General features: G+C 47.5%; 1 long non-coding RNA gene across 1 annotated transcript; it reads left to right on the top strand.

Annotated features, from left to right (window-relative positions):
* Positions 1 to 1,341: 1,341 nt before the first annotated feature.
* LOC122424054 lies at positions 1,342 to 19,352 on the top strand. The gene is made up of 5 exons (XR_006264279.1): positions 1,342 to 1,451; positions 12,866 to 12,950; positions 13,134 to 13,242; positions 14,486 to 14,597; positions 17,100 to 19,352. It is a non-coding gene; the product is annotated as an uncharacterized LOC122424054 (long non-coding RNA).
* Positions 19,353 to 23,300: the final 3,948 nt, after the last annotated feature.

Here is a 23,300-nt window from a genome sequence, read left to right as displayed (position 1 = left end):
GCCCACCTCTCCCCTCCTCTCAGCGCCCTTACCTGCAAAACACAACAGATACATAACGGTTGGCTTTAAGACCAAACTATGGTTGGCTCTCCTCATGGAATAATCTCCTGTCCCTCTCTCAAACCTAGGTGGAGGGGACCATAATGGCCCAGGGATACTTCCTGGGGTGAAGCAGCCCTGGGGGAAGGGCAGGTGGGCCTCAATGGGGTATCCAGGTCCACTGCAGTCACTTCTGCTTGAGGCATCCTGAGAAGTTCACCAGCAGTCCAGCTCAGGATTCCAGACTGTGGGAACTTGATTCTCCATTTCTTCATCCGTGAAACAGAGCCAACACTCCTAGAGCTGGCGTGAGAATTCAACAGGAAAGGCGTGGATGGTGCGAGGACAGCGCCGGGCACACACTGACCTCTCTGTCCGCAGAGGCTCTTTGCTCAGGAGCCAAACAGGGGACAGGGCCAGCTCTCCATTGTATACTTCTCTGAGTTGCCAGGACACTGGTTTTCTGATAAAAGTCCTCCATTTAGAGAGAAAAATCTGTTTTCAGGTGGAGATAAGCCGAGGAAGAAAAGGGCAGCGTGCTCTCAGCCCTTCCCACAAACTTCTGCATCCATCTAACAGCAGTGACCACCAAGGCTGGGCCTCCTCATGTGAGTCACTGGAAATAAAGGCACTAGTTCCATCCCTGACAGCAGGGCTAATTCTAGAAAGATCTGATCATAAGGCGTGGAGGTGGGGCTGAGGCAGAGTTGCTGAGGGATGACCTTAGGCCCCTCTTCCAGGTACCATGGGAGCAGAACAGGAAACAGTGAGTCTACAGGTGAGGTCTCGGACGGCTTCTCCCAGGAGGTGATGCCAGATGTGGGCTTTGCAGAAAGCATTTCTCCTGATTGGATGCAGCAGGTGTTCCTGGTAGAAAAACCTAGAAGTGTGAGCGAATCCTAGAAGCCACCTGGACGTGATCCTCAGCAGCAGAGTATGACTACTATGCACTGAGCAACTGGTCTATTCTAAGACTGTACATCATGCTGGAGGCACGAAGGTGAATGAGGCAGGCAGACTGGCGAGTGTGGGGTTGGAGGGGTGAGAAGATGGAAATGGGTGGGCAGTGATTTGCCGAGGGACTCATGGTGTGTTGGTGGCAGGTCTTCCTTCATGGAGCCTGAGACGGAGTGCACTGTGTCAAGAAGGTTGTGGAATGTCAGGACTAGGCTTCTTTCTCTAACGGAGTCAGCTGGAGGTGGAAATAGTCCCAGGGCGGGGCCTGGTGAGCAGGGTGTTTGTTTGACTTGAACCACTCAGAAGTGAGGGCTTTGCTTTCAGTTCTGCTTCCCAGAGTGTATCTGGGAACAGAGGGTGTGTGTGGTCATTGCAGAGACGCACAGCTGGTGCTGCATCTGCACAACTGAGAACATCTGGATCTTGTTCACACTCAGCCAGAGGAGGACTCCTGGGTAAGCAGGGAAGTGGGACCCTGCCCATCTCCCCATCCTCAGGATGAATGTCTGAGAAAGGATGATGTCACTAGTTGACAGAAGGGAACTGGATGCGCAGAGAGGTGAGGTCATGGCCAAGGCAGCAGATGAAGCAGGGGCAGAGCCTGGATGTGGAGGCAGGTGTGTCTGAGGGCTTCCTCCCAGCCGAGGGCCCCTGAACAGAGCAGAGGGAGGGCAGCACCCATCCCGGTGGGCTCAGCTCAGCATGTGGACCCCTGAGACATGAGCGGTGAGCCCAGGGGGAAGGTGGACGTTGGGTGTTGTCAGTACTTTGGGAAACTGGAGGAAGCAGAGCGGGTGGAGGAGGACAGGGGAGTCAGAGCCTCCCATCCTATGGCCTGGCCACCTTGAAGCTGCCCCCAGGGTGCTAGGCTGGTGCTGATGGGGTAAAGGGGAGTTTTTTCAGTTACAAGGGATCAGGGTTTGTGAAAAACCCTGCCTTTGAGTGCCAGGCTCAGTGCCAGGACCTGGGGGACACTGCGGCCTGGAGAGAGACAGGAAACCAAGCGGGGAGTCGAAGGGCGTTGGCTTCCTGTGTTCACCGAGCCCTCTGCTCAGATTGTGGGTGATGGGAGGTCCTGTGTGGGGAAGATGGCCCTGCTGGAAGAAGTGAGAAGGGCTCACTGCACAAGGTCCACATGCAATCCCGGTGTGGCAGTATTAAGATAAAAAGCCAGACTCTACAAACATCAGTATAACAGGAGGGACATGAGCTTAGATCTATGTTTTTCACCAGAAGAGACAACTCTATAAACTTTGGGTTATTAAAACCACGTTCCCACCCCTCCCTCATACCCATGTCCAAAGGCCTGGTCTTGGCCTCCTCTCTGCCCTCAGAGAGCTGTGTGACCCTGGGCAAGCTACCTCCTGGGGAATGGGTTGTTCTATTCTCTTACTAAGTTTTTAAAAGCTGATTTCCATTTTCCCTGTGGGTGCAGATGTTTTTTCTGACCTGGTTTACGGGATGCATGGCAATTTTAATTTCTAAGAGTCCAGTAGGTCAGAATTTATATCTTGTGGAATGTGTGTATTTAGAAAGGGTTTCTCTAATCAATGTTATTTTTAATGCTTCCTTCAGTCCCTTCAGTTTTTTCTCTCTGGTTTACATTGGATACTTTTGAATGATTGATTGATTAGGATCTTTAGTTTCTTCTCCATTCTCTTCCTCTTTGTCCCCCTTCTACCCTCCCTCCCTTTCTAACTTTCACAGGGGGAACTGGGGTTGTGCTGTGTCATCGAGAAGCTGCTGGTTTCATGTCCCCAGAAGGGGTCCCACCCCTCATATTTTGGCCAGGCTCTGCCCAGGAGGGCATAGGGTGCCCAGAGGTCCTGGACAGGAGGAGCAGCAGAGAACAGACAGGGCCCCTAATGATGTGGGTAGGGTTCTCAGACCTGGAGGAACTGAGCAAAAAGGGAACATGACCAGGAAAGTGTGACCTTCAAGAGGAGCTGGAGAGGAACTGGCGGAAGGTGGCAGGGGGAGGCTAGGAGCTGGGCCTCCAGGGACAAGTAACCGGTCACATAGTGAGGCCAGTGGGGAAACACGTTTCATGGGGAGGGGCAGCCTGTGCCAAGTGAGGTGTCAGAGTCCTGCAGCAGGCCCTGTGGAGACAGAGAGCGTGAGGAAGACAGGAGCTGGGGCAGTCGGGAGGGTCTGGGTGCTGGACTAGGGACTTTTTTAACGCCCCTTTCCCTTCCCAGGGAGCATGGCTGCAGGCACCTGAGGGAGATGGTTGGGGAGAATCTGTCTGCCCATGAGCAGGGGAGGGATGCATGACTGGCCATGCAGCTGGGCAGGGACAGGCTTCTCCAGGGTCCTCCGCTCTCCCACCAACAGTCTTTCCAGAAAAGGACCAATCAGAACTAACAGAGGAGGACGCCCTGGACAGGAATCCAGCAGAGGAAGCACTATCAGCGTCCACACCCAGCTGAGGCCCCAGACAAGAGTCATGACCAGGCCAAGAACGGCAGGGAAGGACAGAAGGATGAGGTCGAGGGTTCAGATGCGATTACAAAGTTTTGGCATCATCCAGGATCCAGCCCTTTCTGCCCAAGCCCTCCTCTTCTCTCTGCCTTGGCTCTTGGTTCCCATGTTTCATGATGTTACTCGGCTGCCCAGGCTCTCGGGTTATGCAGCTTCCAGGCAGGGCGGGCGGCTCGGAACCAGCAAGCTATCCTCTTGCACCCACTTCAAGGTAGACCTGCCCGCGCGCGTCCTCTCCCATCCACATACTCAGTGCCTCCAGCCCCACCACCAGGGACACTCCCTAGTGAACAGGCTGATGTTACTCTTCCTGCGGGACAGCCCCAGGCATCACAGAGAGAAGGTAATAGAACGATTCTTGGATGGGGGCTCAGAGGAGGGGATTTGGGGGAGGCTCTAAGGAAATGGGGGCTTCCCTGATAGCTCAGTTGGTAAAGAATCTGCCTGCAATGCAGGAGACCGCAGTTTGATTCCTGGGTCTGAAAGATCTCCTGGAGTAGATAAAGGCTACCCACTGCAGTATCCTGGCCTAGAGAATTCCATGGACTCTATAGTCCACGGGGTCGCAAAGAGTTGGGCATGACTCAGAGACTTTCACTCACTCACTAAGGAAATGGGTCCACTCTAGATCAGGTGACATGGAAAATGAGGGGCCCTCCTATCAGTGGGGGTCTCAGTAACTCACCTACGGAGGGGGGAGACCAGAGTGAGCATTAAGGTGTAACTGGTAACGAAGGAGCAGTCATGCTTCTCACCCAAGGGAGGGGGCGAGGTGTGGGTGAGGGCGCAGTGATGGGTGTTTGCTGTCTCCTTTGCTCCTGCTCTCAGGGCGACCCTTTGTGAGGCTGGAGTTCTGTGAGAGCCTTTACATCCAACAGGAGAAGAGCATCGCCCTGTTGTGATACCAGGCCAGCCTTGGGATGTCAGGGGTATTCTTTCCTTCTCAGTCCTTTTTAATGGTCACATAAATAGACAGAAGGGATTATGTGCATAGATTTTAAGACTCCTCTTATTAAATTCAATTAACAATGAACTATTTCCCACTACACTTACTTCTCTTTGCAGCATAGCTACCTTTTGTAAGCTTTGTGTCTCCCTTCTTAGCCACACTTGATATAAACTCTTCTCATTGAATTATTATGAACTCATGGCCTTTCTCAGACTCAACTTGGCCCAATGAAACATGATCATAGAATTCACTTTCCATCGTCAGCAGCATTATTGTAAGTTGCTCAGTCGGGTCCAACTCTGTGATCCCATGTACTGTCAGGAGCCTGGCTCCTCTGTCCAGGGAATTCTCTAGACCAGAATACTGGAGTGGGGAGCCATTCCTTCTCCAGAGGATCGTCCCAGGGCTTGAACCCAGGTCTCTCACATTGCAAGCATATTCTTTACCATCTGAGCTACCAGGGAAGCTCATTTTATGTGGGTGCCCCTTCTAAATGCTGCTCTGAACATTTCCAAGAGAATCTTTGCCTTTGGGGGTGTATAGATGCCGACCTGTGGATATAGATGCCGACCTGTGGAACTGACCTCCCCTTCAAGGAGTCTTGCTTCCTTTGCATGGGCAGAAGCCCATGGGTGCACATGTTTGTGGGCAAGGTGCTGCTAGATGATGTATCTGTTTAAGGCCACAGTTCACTGTGATTATCCTGGGTTACGTGTATTATCATCCCTCCTTTTCCTAGAGGAATTGGCTTCATCATCACAAACATGCCTCCTAAACTGACAGTTGTCACATCAGGTGTCAGGCTTATTTCTTATTGTCTCTTATTCCAATTGCTTCCACCAGTTTTATGTGGTAGCGCCTGAAATCAACCCAGTCTTATGGGTTACTAACTACTATGAAGTGACTTCTGCTTTTATAAAATTAAAAAAATCCAAAATATTAAATGCATATGTTTAAAACAAATCAGTTTATACAGAGGGTTCTCGAAATCCCTTCGCAGTAAAAAGCACTTTTAGTTGTTTGCTTTTTCTTTAGGTAATTAAGCAATATCCTTAGATAATTTCCTTGCTTACAGGGTCATTGAGAGAACTAAAAATAAGTGAATGCTTGAGAAGCACTTAGAATGCTGCCTGGTGCAAAGTGGGGAGTCGCCAACCACAATAGCTAATAAATATTAAGTATCATATTTTTATTTTCCTAATTTAAAAAGTTGGATAATATTAACTTACTTCTCACCAGGGAAAATAATGATTTCAGTTATTTTTGCACCTTTTCTTATATCCTCCCCTGTCTTCTCCTAATATCATTATATCACTCATCTTACTTCTTACATTAGAAAACTTTGTGGTTATATGCACTTTATTTGTGCCATTCTTTCTTAGGCCCTCAGGTTCAACTGGTGTTTCTTGATTCCACACTTTGTAAAATGAGACTATTTCTCTTTCACCCTCCAATGCTTCAGTTCCCAACTTCTAGAAGTGTGACTTAATATTTATATTGATTGACAGCAAATAAATTTAGTTCTCATATTTAAATGGTTTGTTCTAAAATTAAAAGTCAAAGAAGACAATTTCCATTTTTGTGATGTTTTAAATATTTTCTCTGGAGTAACTTGTATTAATACTCTGCGTTTGCACATACATTTTGGCATAGCTTTAGTTTTTCCTGATGTTTTGAATTGCCTTTGTTTTCACCCCTTGCACTGTCTATCTTCAAATTTCCTCCATTTCTTTGCACCTGTGCCTCATATGATACTGAGTCCCCTGTCCCCACAGACTCTGGACTTCTCACCCCATTCTGAACTGGTTTCTCTCTAGATCTGCTGTGTGCCCAGCTGTGATCCATGGATTCCCTTCTCTCTGGGTTGATGTTCCTGATTCCTGGATCACATTCAGGAATCTTTCTTTCTCTTGGTTATCCTTCACATCATCCCCCCCCCCACCCCAAAACAAACACACATCTTTTCTTTCCCTCTGCACCTCACTCTCAAGTAACTTTCTAAGGAACGATTGTGAATAGCAACTTTTCTGTTCTCCATTTAGCTCCATTTCTTTTGTAATTTAAGAAAAAATTTCTGGAAGCTTTTTTTGACCTTCTTTTCCAATCTTTCTTCAGACTAATTTTGTAAACACTTATTAAGTCCCAAGATTTATTTGTCTGTTTCATTTTCCCCCAAATCTCAGTGCATCTTCTCATTTTATGAGTAAAAGTCCTTTCTAATCTAATTAACGACCTGGATTCAAGTTTTAAACTTATTTTCTTCCTTCAAAGTTGTCCATCCATCTCTTCTGGTGTCATTTCTCATCTGTTTATCTTAGTCACCCTTTCCCACACTGTCATCGTTTCCATGTATCTGACCCTGGATGACCCATTCATATTTAAGAGGGAGTAAAGTTGACTGGTAAGCTTCGCTCTAGAGTGTTTGCCTGAGGACCCCTAAATTCCGTAATACAGAGATGTTTTTTTCGGGGTCTCTGAATCCAGGTTTTCCTCCCTCTGGTGTGAATTTGCGTGAATATGTGATAGGATGCAGATTGCTGAGACTGTCCCCTGCTCTATCCTTCTGTATCACTCTCATGTTGCTCTAAGCAAGCATCCTTCTTGCCTGTGCACCTTCTCCCCGTCTCTTCCCTCCACTCCTCTTTATTCAGCAGTCATGTCTTCATCCAGTCAGTCTTCAAACTACTGCTGAAGACTCTGGACTCCTGTTGCCCACATTCCTGGCTTTATATTAGCAGCCGAGTACCAAGACGTGAGGTGTGGGCTCTTGAGCCCAGTAAGTGGGTTGAAACCTAGTGTGTCATGGACAAGATTTCTGACCTTGGGCAAGTCACATAACATCTATGAAAAAAGTAAGGGAGTTCACTTCAGTTCAGCTCACTCACTCAGTCATGTCTGACTCTTTGTGACCCCATGAATTGCAGCAGGCCAGGCCTCCCTGTCCATCACGAACTCCTGGAGTTTACTCAAACTCATGCCCGTCGAGTTGGTGATGCCATCCAACCGTCTCATACTCTGTTGTCCCCTTCTCCTCCTGCCCCCAATTCCTCCCAGCATCAGGGTCTTTTCCAGTGAGTCAACTCTTCGCATGAGGTGGCCAAAGTATTGGAGTTTCAGCTTCAGCATCAGTCCTTCCAAGGAACACTCAGGACTGATCTCCTTTAGGATGGACTGGTTGGATCTCCTTGCAGTTCAAGGGACTCTCAAGAGTCTTCTCCAATACCACAGTTCAAAACCATCAATTCTTTGGCACTCAGCTTTCTTCACAGTCCAACTCTCACATCCATACATGACCACTGGAAAAACCATAGCCTTGACTAGATGGACCTTTGTTGGCAAAGTAATGTCTCTGCTTTTTAATATGCTATCTAGATTGGTCATAACTTTCCTTCCAAGGAGTAAGCGTCTTTTAATTTCATGGCTGCAGTCACCATTTGCAGTGATTTTGGAGCCCCAAAAAATAAAGTCTGACACTGTTTCCACTGTCTCCCCATCTATTTCCCATGAGGTGATGGGACCAGATGCCATAATCTTAGTTTTCTGAATGTTGAGCTTTAAGCCAACTTTTTCACTCTCCTCTTTCACTTTCATCAAGAGGCTTTTTAGTTCCTCTTCACTTTCTGCCATAAGGGTGGTGTCATCTGCATGTCTGAGGTTATTGGTATTTCTCCCGGCAATTTTGATTCCAGCTGTGCTTCTTCCAGCCCAGCGTTTCTCATGATGTACTCTGCATATAAGTTAAATAAGCAGGGTAACAATATACAGCCTTGATGTACTCCTTTTCTATTTGGAACCAGTCTGTTGTTCCATGTCCAGTTCTAACTGTTGCTTCCTGACCTGCATATAGGTTTCTCAAGAGGCAGGTCGGGTGGTCTGGTATGCCCATCTCTTTCAGAATTTTCCACAGTTTATTGTGATTCACACAGTCAAAGGCTTTGGCGTAGTCAAGAAAGCAAAAATAGATGTTTTTCTGGAATTCTCTTGCTTTTTTGATGATCCAGCGGATATTGGCAATTTGATCTCTGGTTCTTGTGCCTTTTCTAAAACCAGCTTGAACATCTGGAAGTTCTCGGTTCATGTATTGCTGAAGCCTGGCTTGGAGAATTTTGAGCATTACTTTATTAGCCTGTGTGGTAGTTTGAGCATTCTTTGGGATTGCCTTTCTTATGGATTGGAATGAAAACTGACCTTTTCCAGTCCTGTGGCCACTGCTGACTTTTCCAAATTTGCTGGCATATTGAGTGCAGCACTTTCACAGCATCATCTTTCAGGATTTGAAAGAGCTCAACTGGAATTCCATCACATCCATTAGCTTTGTTCATAGTGATGCTTTCTAAGGCCCACTTGACTTCTCATTCCAGGATGTCTGACTCTAGGTGAGTGATCACACCATTGTGATTATCTGGGTCGTGAAGATCTTTTTTGTATAGTTCTTCTGTATATTCTTGCCACCTCTTCTTAATATCTTCTGCTTCTGTTAGGTTCATACCATTTCTGTCCTTTATTGAGCCCATTTTTGCATGAAATGTTCCCTTGGTATCTCTAACTTTCTTGAAGAGATCTCTAGTATTTCCCATTCTGTTGTTTTCCCCTATTTTTTTGCATTGATCACTGAGGAAGGCTTTCTTATCTCTCCTGGCTATTCTTTGGAACTCTGCATTCAAATGGGAATATCTTTCCTTTTCTCCTTTCCTTTTTGCTTCTCTTCTTTTCACAGCTATTTGTAAGGCCTCCTCAGACAACCATTTTGCTTTTTTGCATTTCTTTTCCATGGGGATGGTCTTGATCCCTGTCTCCTGTACAATGTCACGAACCTCCGTCCATAATTCATCATGCTTTCTCTCTATCAGATCTCATCCCTTAAATCTATTTCTCACTTCCACTGAATATTCATAAGGGATTTGATTTAGGTCATACCTGAATGGTCTAGTGGTTATCCCTACTCTTTTCAGTTTAAGTCTGAATTTGGCAATAAGGAGTTCATGATCTGAGCCACAATCAGCTCCAGGTCTTGTTTTTGCTAACTATATAGAGCTTCTCCATCTTTGGCTACAAAGAATATAATCCATCTGATTTCGGTGTTGGTCATCTGGTGATGTCCATGTGTAGAGTTTTCTCTTCTGTTGTTGGAAGAGGGTGTTTGCTATGACCAGTGCATTCTCTTGGCAAAATTCTATTAGCCTTTGCCCTGCTTCATTCCGTACTCCAAAGGCAAACTTGCCTGTTACTCCAGGTATCTTTTGACTTCCTGCTTTTGCATTCCAGTCCTCTATAATGAAAAGGACATCTTTTTTTGGTGTTAGTTCTAAAAGGTCTTCTAGGTCTTCATAGAACCGTTCAACTTCAGCTTCTTCAGAATTACTAGTTGGGGCATAGGCTTGGATTACCGTGATATTGAATGGTTTGCCTTGGAAATGAACAGAGATCATTCTGTCGTTTTTGAGATTGCATCCAAGTACTGCATTTCAGACTCTTTTGTTGACCATGATGGCTACTCCATTTCTTCCAAGGGATTCCTGCCCACAGTAGTAGATATAATGGTCATCTGAGTTAAATTCACCCATTCCAGTCCATTTTAGTTTGCTGATTCCTAGAATGACAACATTCACTCTTGCCATCTCCTGTTTGACCACTTCCAATTTGCTTGAGAAAGAGAGAGAGAGAAAAAGAGAGAGAGAGAGTGAGTGACCAGACTGGGGGTGTGAAGCAGGGTCTGGCGATGCTTTTTTTTTACCGTGGCTTTTAGACCCTAAGTTAGTACATTTCTAAGGGGAAGATAGTTTAACATCACATCAGCTTGTCCTTCATGAAACCAGGGTGTTTTCTGCATACTTCTTTGTTTATGAGGGTCTTGTACATTATTTTCTGGCCTTGGGGCCTATTAACATTTTATGCAAGTCAGATGAATGTAAACCTATTTTCTGTTTCTGTGGTGATCTTAACAGAAAAGTTACAGTCTCATAGGGCAACAGTACAGCATGTCACAACATAGTAGAAATATAACCTTGTTAACATAAAGGTCAATTCTTCTGCAGAAGTTGTCAGTTGAATTTATCTAAGAGGTTTACCCCACACAGACTCTGAAGCTTCAGTGAGGCAGCCTCTACCTAGCACTCCTGGCTGACAATTAACAACCATCTCATTGTGACCACACTAGGGCTAAGCTCTTATTTTTCTAGATCTATAATTATATTAACTAATGGTTTCCACTGCACAACCTTAGCAAATTAAGAGTAAAAACACAGCAAGCAAGTGTTAACCCAATAACCACTTTTAGTATAATTTTTCTTGTGTTTTCTAATAGGGCTTCCTCACTCCCCAAAGGGCTCTATGTCTATTAGGGCCTTTATATGATCAGGTTCTATTTTATGATTAGGGTATTATGAGCAGTCATGCATATTAGTACCAAGGGCATAAACGCATTTGCTAAACAAACTAGAATGCCAGCAAAGGAGTTTAAATTGAAACACTCCTTTCATCCTGGATAATCTCATAAGATACCGCCACCTGGGAAACTTATTGATAAAAGTTCTAAATTGATTCTTATTTGGAAAGAGATCGGGGAAGACCTTCTGCCTATGTCACAGAAATTAGGGAGTAGTCTATTGAAGCAAGCATCAGAAAGACAGATATCATCTTTAAGGTGAGCACCGGGGGCAGCTTTTCTGAATCCCTGAAAACCTGATCCACCTTGCCTGTCAGGTTTTCTCCTCATGACCTTGTCATGGGCAGGATCTCGTGAGCTGGCTCCCAGCACTATGCAATATTGCTCTTTATAGCATCGGACCTTGCTTCTATCACCAGTCCCATCCACAACTGGGTATTGTTTTTGCTTTGGCTCCATCCCTTCATCCTTTCTGGAGTTATTTCTCCACTGATCTCCAGTAGCATATTGGGCACCTACCGACCTGGGGAGTTTCTCTTTCAGTATCCTATCATTTTGCCTTCTCATACTGTTCATGGGGTTCTCAAGGCAAGAATCCTGAAATGGTTTGCCATTCCCTTATCCAGTGGACCACATTCTGTCAGACCTCTCCACCATGACCCAACCATCTTGGGTGGCCCCACACGGCATGGCTTAGTTTCACTGAGTTAGACATAACTGTGGTCCTGTGATCAGATTGGCTAGTTTTCTGTGATTATGGTTTTAGTGTGTCTGCCCTCTGATGCCCTCTTGCAACAACTACCGTCTTACTTGGGTTTCTCTTACCTCAGACGTGGGGTATCTCTTCACAGCTGCTCCAGCAAAGCACAGCTGCTGCTTCTTACCTTGGATGAGGGGTATCTTCTCACAGCCACCCCTCCTGACCTTGAACGTGGAGTACCTCCTCTTGGAGCAGGGGTACATATCTCAAGGCTTACTGCAATAATCCAAATTATATTTGGTAAAGTCTTAGATCACCTATCTAGAGCAAAGACCACAAGCACAATGACTCCTCCTATCAGTAGCTGTTATTATACCTGTAAGCATGTTTACTATCATTTCAGTCAGGTCTTAGGAGGAGTAGTTGATAAACGCACTTTTGTCTTCTTAAAATACTGGTGAAGGTAATCAACGTTTGCTTTCTTTCATCACCTACCAAGGCAACGTAATCCCAGACAGAATTAAAAAGTTCTTTCTCTATAAAGATTTGTTTTAAAGCGGAGACTTCTGAGAATTAGCAAGATTAAAAGAATTGACAGTCTCATATATGAATATAACTGTAATAAATTGGTGCATTTTTTTGGCACAAGAGAGCGACTCTAGGTATGAAAACATTTGAAATATTTAGAGCCCTTACCAAATCATTCAACTTCCAGAACCAGCTTAAGGACATGGTCTCAAGTACAGGCAAAGTTTCATACAGGAAGAGTGTTCTTTACACTATTATTTACACAAATAATTAGAAACAACCTAAAGTACAACAGTCAGGGGAGGACAGCAGAGAGGACTGGGCAACATCCAGGTCCTCAGCAGTCCAGGGCAGGGCTTCAGGGATGGGGCTTGTGGGATAAAGGCTCCTGCAGAAGCAAGGAGGATGTGGGCTGTGGGAGCTGCAGCTCCAGAAACTTTATCGAGGCAGAGACTCAAGCACAGGGAGCAAGACATCATTTTGGAATAAAAAGAGTCATTTACCAATTAACATATATCCCCAGGTAAGTATTTCTGTATATTGTATATTTTGTATATTGTATATAATTATATAGTTATCATTAACATGCTATTTGAATCAGAAAGACTTGGATTCAAGTCCAGACTCTGGCACCAGCATGAAATCTTGGGCTGACCTATGTTTAGGTGAGTTTCAGGAGCCTGCACATCATAGACACTGAATCAATATTAGTTATTACCAATTAGTGGCACAGCTGTTCCCACCTCCCATAATTTCCATAGTTTCCTTTCTATGTTCCTTTCTGTGTTCTTCTGTCTCTGGTTTTATTGCTCCTATAACTTCACAGATGGCTGTCTCCTGTCTGATTACCTTCTCCCTGGGCCCCAACAGGAGAGCAGGACTCTGACTCAGCTTGGAAGGAGCTGTAAGAGGTGAGTGACTTTTCTTAACTAACAGGCAGCAGAGCCCAGGGGACAGAGAAACACAGAGGGTTAAGTCCCCGGTGGCACTGGTGGCCGTCCCAGGGGAACCCACCAGAGACCTCCCCCCTCGCTGCTCCCTGCAGCCCCTGCTCACGTGTGATCTAGCCCACAGTCTGTTTTCTCTCCCACAAGGGTGAAGCCATACCTCCTTCCAGCCTGACTTGGACAGGTGAGCCGAAGCGACATCTCCGAGACACTGCTGCTGCCACCATGAGCTCAATAGACCTCTTGTATTGCTCAGGTAGTCAGCTATCTCTTGTCTGACTGGTTTCCGCTTGTGATCCAGAATCGAGTGTGGTGCCTCCAGGCTGAGACAACCCACAAAGGAATCAAAAACCAAGAAGGGGGTGGCTGAGCATTCTGGAGCCCTCCAGAGAGGCCAGGGGAGCCCCCCACATTTGGGATCCTATCCATACAGCCTCAATCCCAACCCTGTCCTCAGGGCACCGCAGCACAGAGCCTACTTCCTCCCCCACTGCCATCCAGCAAGGGACTCAGAAGTGAGGCCAAGACAGCCCATGGTGAGGGGGACAGCTGATGGGGATCCCCAAGGTCAGGCGGGAGAGAGAGAGGAGGTCCCCCAACATCCCTGGAGCTTCTCCTGCCCTGTCCCTTGCTCCAAGCCTCCTTCTGCTCCCAGACCCTGGGGTGTCACCACAGAGGCTGTTTCCTCCAGTTCTCGCCCTGCCACCCCCTCCTCCTCAGCCACTCCGCAAGGGTCAGGGGACTCTGAACTGAGCTCAGGTCTTGACTGTGCCACCTCAGTCCTCAGGGAGGGGTGGTCAGAGCTTCAACATATGAATTGGGGAAGTGGGGACACATATGTCCCCACCCATAACACCAGGGACCTTTGGTCAGGAAGATGGACCTTCAACACATTTTCAGTTCAGTTCAGTTCAGTCGCTCAGTCGTGTCCAACTCTTTGCAACCCATGGACTGCAGCAGGCCAGGCCTCCATGTCCATCACCAACTCACAGAGTTTACTCAAACTCATGTCCATTGAGTCAGTGATGCCGTCCAACCATCTCATCTTGTTTTCCCCTTCTCCTCCCACCTTGAATCTTTCCCAGCATTAGGGTCTTTTCAAATGAGTCAGTTCTTTGCATCACGTGGTGAAAGTATTGGAGTTTCAGCTGCAACATCAGACCTTCCAATGAACACACAGGACTGATTTCCTTTAGGATGAACTGGTTGGATCTCCTTGCTGTCCAAGGGACTCTCAAGAGTCTTCTCCAATATCACAGTTCAAAGGCATCAGTTCTTCGGTGCTCAGCTTTCTTTATATAAAACTCTCACATCCATATATGACTACTGGAAAAACCATTGCTTTGACTAGAAAGATCTTTGTTTGCAAAATACTGTCTCTGCTTTTTAATATGCTGTCTAGGTTGGTCATAACTTTTCTTCCAAAGAGTAAGCTACTCAATGCCGTTTGCATTCCACCACAGTTTCTTCTAATTTTATTCTTTTCTTTTTCCATCTAGAGAGTGAAAATGTTTATCAAGTTGTCGCTGAGCTTTCCCAGGACACAGAAAATAAACTGAAGCTCCTAACCCAAAACTGGGAGAGATTTGTGGCTAAGGCCAATTTACCCAGGTAACATGCATGGGTGCACCAGGAATGTCACTCAGATTCCTCTGCCCCTGGCTAGTTTCCTCCTGGCAGGCATACCTCCTCCAGGCAGCATCCTATAGTTGGAGTCAAGCGTGTTCCTTCTCAAGATCCCAATAGCAGTGCTTCCTTCATGTCATTTGCTGGCAGTGAACGGCCTCGGGGTGAGAAGAGGTGAAACCTGCTACAGGGTCAGGTTATGTGACCTTGGACATGTTACTGAACTACTCTAGGCCTTAGTTTCTTCATCTGTTCAGTTTTATTGTGAAGACACTGAGATCATGCATGCAAAGTGCTTTGCATAATGGCTGACACAGAGTAGGTGCTCAATTAATATTAACTTTGAAAAAACTTCTTGGGAAGAGATAGGGGCCAAGGATCTTTTTCCTAGAGATGAGGACAAAGCAGAGCTCACTTTCAAACAAGTCAGTAAATCCCACCAACATCCTTTTGTGTTCCTGTGGATTCTGACTAGAGCCCTTTCCTTCCCCATCGTAGGAATTGTAACAACCCTGGAAGATCCAACAGGCCCATACACCAGAGAGGCTGGAGAGGAACTGGGTGGAGCTGGTGGGGTCCTGGCTCTAGCCCTGCCAGCTCTGGGGCTCTGGGATTATATCTTGGAGTCTCAGATCTGTCCTGTGTCCAGTGGGAATAGCAATTCAATCTGATGGACTATGGTGATGGCCTCAGAGTGAAATGCAGGTCAGAGGTGGGGAAGCAAATGCAACCATCTCATCCAAAGGCTCAGGGAGGCCTGGACCAGGGTCAGACCCAAGGGTCGGGGTGGAGCAGAGGGTCCAGGTTGGAGAACGAGTAGACAGGCTTGGGCAACAGGACGAGGACTAGAGTGAGGAGAGTGGGCCCCGAGGACACAGGACTGAAGGGGCTGTGGTGCTAACAGAGGTTCCAGAAGTGGGAGGGAATATATTTCTTCCCTCCCTGATGGGATCCCTTCACGCTGAGCTAGAAGGGCCCTGGGTGATCATGTCCTCCACACCCTGCCTGGGACCTGGGTTCTCACTCCATCTGGGACCATCTTCTAGTCTACATGGAGCGGCCCTGACAGTGGGAAAGCAGTACGGCTCAGTGAGCCCTCCAGGCCCACAGTGAGTGGCTGCGATTGTGTGTCATTTGAGGGATTCTGAGGAGCCTCACGCATCCCCACCCAAGAGGAAAACACTTCCTCCACCAGCTGTGCAAGTGCCGGTCTCTTCAGGATTAACAATTCAGATGGATGTTCCCTCAAGTTTCTTGAGTCTTGGAGAGGGTGTATACAGTTGCACATGGCCTTGGGGTGCAGGCCCATTTACCAGCTAACATGTAACATATGAGAGGTCAAGGATGCTGGGATGGGTCAGGAGTCAGTGAGGTGAGCTGGAGAGTCCAAGGGAACCAGGGCTCACAGCACATCTCCTGCTTCCCTGTCAGCTGGGGAAGTGGATGGACCCAGTGACTTTTCAATGGAAAGATCGAGGGCACAAGCCTTAGAAGACAGCAGATGCCAGGCAAAATGATCTTGAAGGTGCCTTCTTCTTCTGACTTTTGGTGGTTTTTTTTTTTCCCTAAGTATGCAGAGTTAGCCAATCTGCAAAATCTGAGGGCACAGTTCCCAGGACTGTCCTTACATTTAACACCAGTAGCAAGTTTGGGGGTTCCCATAATCACCCTCAGGTTGAAAATTCCTTAGAAGTATTCTCAGAACTCACTGAAGATATCGTCATCCCGGTTATGGTTTATTACAGGAAAGGATGCAGTTTCAGCCACAGGGCAAAGTCTGGGCGGGTTTCACACACAAAGCTTCCGTTGTCCCCAGGATGCTTTCCAGCCTTGGAATCAGTGTGCAGCAGGATACACAGAGAACTGTCTTCCAGGGAATCTCATGCAAAACAAATTATCCTAACCTGTGGTCTCTAGCTCCTCCCGGCAGTCAGACTAATGCCCTAGAGTCCAGCTTGTCCAGAGGTCAGAACTGATACCACATGACCCAGAGGCCCCCATCGTGAATGTCACCTTTTCTGTTTGTCCAGTGGCCAAAGGCCCGAGCAGATGAAGACACTCCTATCAGCGAGAATGTTCTAGGGGCTTAGGGACCACTTCCCAGAATCAATGGCTAGGAGCAGATTGACTCTTTGCTACACTCTAAGGTCCATGAATGAAGGGTTTTCTGCTCAAATCAAACTTTTCTTTGTTTCTCTGTGGAATTCCCACCCTACCAACTCCTGGCAAGTGATGGTTTTGACCTGCCCCCGAGTTCTAAGCCAAATACCTACTTTAACTCTATCCTAATATGATTTTGGCTTATTTTTTCCACCATTGAATAAGTATATGGAACATCTTCAATGTCTGAATATGTGCTTAATGTAAAAAGAAACACTTATAAACATTTAATTAAACAATTTCTGTAATTTATGCAGAATAGATCCTGTCCAGCCTATTTTTACAGACAAACAAATTGTCTTAATTCCTTGATCATCATTATTACAGGGAGGAGGCAGAGGCATTACATGAATATCTGAACAGGCTGAAAACAAACTTGAGTGGAAAGGACCCAGAGACACTCAAAGAAGACCAGCTGGACAGAAAGAAGTTTTTGGAGGAGTTTCCTGTGATGAAACAGGACCTGGAGGAAGACACAGAAAAAAATCCATGCTTTTGAGAGCAAAGTTGACAAGTTACACAAGGACTGCACGATTTCCAAGGTGGTGGCCCACTCCACTGGCACTGTGTCTGGCATCCTCAGTGTCCTTGGTCTGGCTCTGGCACCTCTGACAATGGGGGCCACTCTGCCTCTCATGGCCACTGGGTTAACGCTGGGCATAGCGGCTGCTGTGACCAATGTGTCCACCAGCATCGTGGAACAAGTAAACACGTCATCAGTGGAAATCAAAACCACTCAACTGCTGTCCCATGACAGGAAGAGATGGAAGGTAATCAAGGATGTACTCCTTAAAAGGAAACCTCAAATTATTTCTGCAATGAATTCACTCATCACTGCCCTACAATACACTGAGAAGCAAGTCCAATTCATCAAGGTGATCAAAGCCAGCCCTGCCTTAGCAGCCAAAGTCAAGATCTTTATAACCAAAGGGAAAAACATCATTCATGGCAGTGTTCAGGTGCGGAAAACTTTTGGCAGCATGGCTTTAGCAATGACAAAAGAAGCCCGTATCACTGGCATAGTCCTGTCCGGTATCTGCATTGTGATAGATGTGGGCTTCCTGGTGAAAGAGTCAATACATTTACACCGTGGAGTAAAGGCAGAGTCAGCTGAAAAGCCTCGGCAGCAGGCCCAGGAGTTGGAAAGCATATTGGAGTTACTCACTGAGATCCATGAGAATCTGCAGAAGGGCTCAGTTCCCTCACCCCCAGAGGAGTGCAGGGACCAGGGACATGTGCTGGGTGTCTCAGAGGCAGCTTGTTAGAGGAGAAAAGGGGGGGGAGACAACATTGATGGTCCTGGGTGTTAGGAATTTGGCATTTCTGGAGCTGAGCACAGCAAGGGAGGGATGGATGCAGGTGGCAGATGATGACAAAGCAAGAGCCTGGAGCCTGGACTGAGGGAGGAGCAGGGCTAAAGAGTGAGGGGGGGAGAAACCACTTCTTTTGGACTGAAGAACACACTGGGGGTAGAATAAAGGGAAAGGCAGGTGGAACTAGCTGTGGAAGGCCAGGAATATGAAAGAGTTGAAAATGAGAGAAAGTCAAAGGGTGAGGACTGTTGGGATCCAGGAGAAGTAGCCCGGGCTCCTCTATCGCCCTCCCCAGGGTGTGACGTCCCAGCAAGAAGAGTCTCCCCCTGGTGGTGTTCTCTAGCCCCATGTCTCCAGCATCAACTCACCTTCGATTCCAGCAGGTTGTTATTAATTAGGCAGTGATTCTTTTGTTTGTTTGTTTGTTTTTATTGAAGTGTAGGTGACTTACGGTATTGTGTGGGTTTCTGGTGTGCAGCCAAATGTATTGATTATACATGTAGTTTTGTGTGCTGTACAGTAAATCTTGATTGCTTATCTATTTTATGTATGATAATGTGCACCTGTTCATCACATATTCCCATTTACCCTTCCTCCCCTTTCCTATTTTGTACCATCAGTTTGTTTTCTTTGTCTGTGAGTCTGTTTCTGTTTTGTAAATAAGTTCATTTGTACTACTTTTTAGATTCCACATACAATTGAGATCATACAATATTTGTCTTTCTCTGACTGACTTACTTCATTTACAATAATCTCTAGCAGCTAAAAACAGCATTATTTTATTCTTTTGGGTACTATTCCAGCTATTTCACATCTTTTTTCATCTATTGATGGACACTTAGGTTGCTTCCATGCTATTATAAATAGTGCTGCTCTGAACACTGGACTGCATGTTACTTTTTGAATTAGAGCTTTTGTCTTTTCCAGAAGTGCTGACTCATACAATAACTCTACATTTAGTTTTTTAAGGAGACTCCATGCTTTTCCATGGGCTTCCCAAGTGACTCAGTGGTAAAGAATCGCCTGTCAATACAGGAGACGTGTGTTTGATTCCTGGGTTGGGAAGATCCCCTGGAGAAGGAAATGGCAATCCACTCCAGTATTTTTGGAAACATTCCATGGAAATGTCCTGGAAATATTCCATGGACAAAGGAGTCTGGCCGTCCATGAGGTCACTAAGAGCCAGACATGACTAACGACTAACTCTGGATCTCCTCACCTTGTGTTCTCCAGACTTTATTTCAATAAATAGGACTGATTCACTGAGGTTTCCTTGTGTTGACTGACGGGGCTCACCTGAGTCCAGATGCCTGAGCTCCTTCCCCATGAGCCTGTCTCGCAGGATCTCAGGGAACGCATCCTCCATGGCTCCTCCTGCCTGCCCACTGGGCTCCCATTCAGTCGTTTCCCTCAGACCCTGGAGCCCCGCAGGCCCCATGGGACAGCCAGGGGAGCCGGTGTCGTCTGACTTGGGCTGAGCACGGGGATACTCCTCCTCCCGCCCCGGGGACCAGGATGAACACGGGGCACTCAAGGGTGATTGAGAGCAGAGGACTTGTGTGCAGGTGTGAGGGGGGGTCAACCATAAACAGAGGGGCAGAGAGACAACACACCTCACGCAGGCTGCCTTCATGTTTCACCAGGACTCCTGCAGGAGCTGCCAGAACTGTCTTCCTGTGTTTACCTCGGGGCACTGCCCTGCCCCACTCATCTATTCCCCACACGGGCTAGAATGACCCATAAGAATATCAACCTTAGCTTCCTTATCCATTCTTCTGCTGAGGGGCATCTAGGTTGCTTCCATGTCCTGCCAATTATAAGGAAGCTATGGTACATATACACAATGGAATATTACTCAGCCATTAAAAAGAATTCATTTGAATCAGTTCTAATGAGATGGATGAAACTGGAGCCCATTATACAGAGTGAAGTAAGCCATAAAGATAAAGACTGATACAGTATACTAATGCATATATATGGAATTTAAAAAGCTGGTAATGATAACCCTATATGCAAAACAGAAAAAGAGACACAGATGTACAGAAGAGAATTTTGGACTCTGTGGGAAAGGCGAGGGTGGGATGTTCTGAGAGAACAGCATCGAAACATGTATATTATCTAAGGTGAAACAGATCACCAGGCCAGGTTGGATGCATGAGAGAAGTGCTCAGGGCTGGTGCACTGGGAAGACCCAGAGGGATGGGATGGGGAGGGAGGTGGGAGGGGGGATCGGGATGGGGGATACATGTAAATCCATGGCTAATTCATGTCAATGTATGGCAAAAACCACTACAATATTGTAAAGTAATTAGCCTCCAACTAATAAAAATAAATTAAAAAAAAAAAAGAATATCAACCTTAGCAGCAACTGCTTTCGCCTCCACAATGGCTACCCATGACTCTGAGTACAGAAGCTGAAGCCTAATTGCAGACCAAGCAATGTGCAGGAGCCTGGGGTCCCCCAAGGGCAGAGCAGGACACCAGGCTCACTCGATCCCCAGGAGCAGGACTGAGGGGCTGGGCGATGGGAGCAGGGATGGAGGGAAAGTCCACCCAAGGCCATGTTCTGACCTGGTCAACCGTCTGGGCTTGCACCTACCTGGACCTTCTGAGGAGCCTTCATGGGACGCCTCAGCCTCCTCCTCTCCAGGGAGGAGAGGGGGGGCATCTGGGTGTTGTTCTCACCCCATGGGCTGCTCCACAGGGCACCGACTTTCTGTGTTTCCACGTGTGGAGCTTGTGACCACCTAACAGTCTCCCTTGCCTGGAGCCCAGGGCAAGAAGCCAGAAACCCAGGACTTGGAAATGATCCCAGGATGTCTCCTAAGTCCCTCCCCACGTGCTGCAGAGCCTTCTCCACACTTCTGTCCAAACCTCCCTCAAAAGACTTTCCTCAGTGCCTCTGACTCCCTCTCAGCCAGTGTTTCCCTGAGACTTCAGTCGGCCCTTCCATTCCTTCCTGAAGATGTCAGCAGTTATGGCCATCATCTGTCTGATCCCCGAATCATGAGTTTCATTCCTTCTTTCATTCTTTGTAAGTTCCTGGGGAATTCAAATCCTGCACAGACTTCTCCTGGGGAGGGTTCTGGACCCAGTGCCTGGATACAGAACCATTCAGTGTCCATCCCCATGTGCCACCAAACCCTTAGAGCTGGACCCCATCCAGCTCAATGAGCAGATGATGCAATTCCACAGTGACCCGTGTCTCAGGTGAGATCCCTGTGCTTCTGAGCAACAGAGACTGAGTCTGGCTAAGTGAGTACAGAAGAGCGTGCACTGGAGGGATGCAGGCCATGTCAGAGAATGGAAAGAAGCCCCCAAACCTGCACAGTTCACCAAGTACAGAAAGTAGGGCAGGTCCCCCTGCAGGAGCTCATGGTCTGTCCCCAGAGGCCCCTTCCAGCTGGGAGCTTAGGTTCAAGCACCTGGAATCTCAGTGTCAGGTTCCCAGGAGACAGAGGAGCTTGGGTCTGAGGACTATATTCTGGGACCAATAGGTTAGGCTGAAGGATGAGGAAGTTGAATGGTTAACAGGGACCTGAACCCTGAGGAGAGAGTCTCGGGAAGAGAGACTCCAGATTTAGTGCTTCCTGGGTGCACAACGTGCCCTCTTCTCAGACCAATGGAGATGATTCCCCTCACCCTATCCTGGGTCCAACCATCCCACACATGACAGTAAGTACACTGCCCCCTTCCCCAGCTGGAGACAAACACGAATCATCTCCACCTGCTACGTGTTGCAGGGGTGTCAGGGGTAAAGGGTCCCAGTTCAATGCTAGTGCTTCTCCTGCTCTGTTGGGCTCCTTTCTCAGTGTTCTGCATGCATCTTATATATGTGCAGGCAGCAAGGAGGTGCAGTAGAGACCAGGACCTCCAGGAGCATTACTCCCCTGATACCAGTCTTCACTGGGATTCCACTCCCTATTCCTCTTTCCTTTGGGGAAATTCACACCTGCGGAACCTGGGCTGGGCCATCGCTGTGTCAGCAACATCACCTGGGTCCTCATCAGGTCCTCACTGCCCCTCTGAGAGCAGGTGGTATCACCCCCACGGAGAACAGGAGGAAGCTGGGCCCAGGGTCCAGGAGAGTGGCCACAGCCCCCACCTGGGAAGGGCCATCCTGGGTGTGGCCTCCGGGTGCCTTGAGCCTCCTCCCTGATCCATGTTGAGTTGATTGGTCAGGAGAACACAGGGTATCCTGTTTCAGGAGGAAGTGAAGCAAGCATGTTGTATCTGTAACACAACTCATCCTGGGCCCAGGGTGGTGGACCCACCTCCTTGGAGCCCAGGCCACGGGGCTGTCTGTCACCACCTGCTGTCCTTTCCAATGTGGGGAGAGATGAGCACAGGTATGCCCTGCACCCAGGACCTGAGTCCCTTCTGGCAGGGCCTGTATTGGAGGTTTTTAGCTTCTCGCTTGACCCTGAGTTTGGTGGTTTTAAGCTGCTGCTCCTAGTTCTCACAAACGCCTTGAAGTTCACAGAGCTGCCTTAATACCAACTGGCACACAGCCTCTAGCTGGCTTGTTCCCAGGGCTTAGACCTCAGAGCACAGGGGTGTCTTGCATCTGCAGAGGTCCATACTTAGAATGCACCGGTTTTCTCAGGAAGATGCGCTGCTGACACTGAATATCTAGCACCTGGTTACACTCAGATGCCTGTGGAGCTGATCTGGACCCAGCCTCTCCGACAAGGACAATTGGTGAAGAGCACCTTGTACTGACCAGTGAGGCTCTCAAGCCACCTGTGCTGTTGCCCATCACCCTGCACATGGTCCCACACTGCTCAGCCTCCCCTGCTTAGCTCCGCCTGCTTCTGAAGGACGTTGAAGCCAGTCTTGACTTTAAAGTACCTTTTCAAAAGAAACCTTTTGGGACTTCCCTGGTGGTCCAGTGGTAAAGAATCTGCCTGCCAATGCAGGGGATACAGGTTTGATCCCTGGTCCGGGAAGATCCTACATGCTGCAGAGCAACTAAGCTCATGGCACCGCAACTTCTGAGCCTGCACCCTAGACCCGTGCTCTGCAAAAAGAGAAGCCACTGCGATGAGACACCCATGTACTCAATGAAGAATAGCACACTCGCTGCAACTAGAGAAAGCACCCCCTGCTCCCACAGCAATGAAGACCCAGGGCAGTCAAATAAACAAACAAGGACACTGTTTCCCTAGTGAATGCCTAATGCTTCCCTAAGGTAATGCCTCCTAAGCCCCACTAT

Source organism: Cervus canadensis, chromosome 21 (assembly GCF_019320065.1).
Source record: "Cervus canadensis isolate Bull #8, Minnesota chromosome 21, ASM1932006v1, whole genome shotgun sequence".
In the NCBI taxonomy this organism is placed as follows: domain Eukaryota; kingdom Metazoa; phylum Chordata; class Mammalia; order Artiodactyla; family Cervidae; genus Cervus; species Cervus canadensis.
The sequence above is the reverse complement of the archived record's forward strand: the minus strand, read 5'-3'. Positions and strand labels throughout refer to the sequence as shown.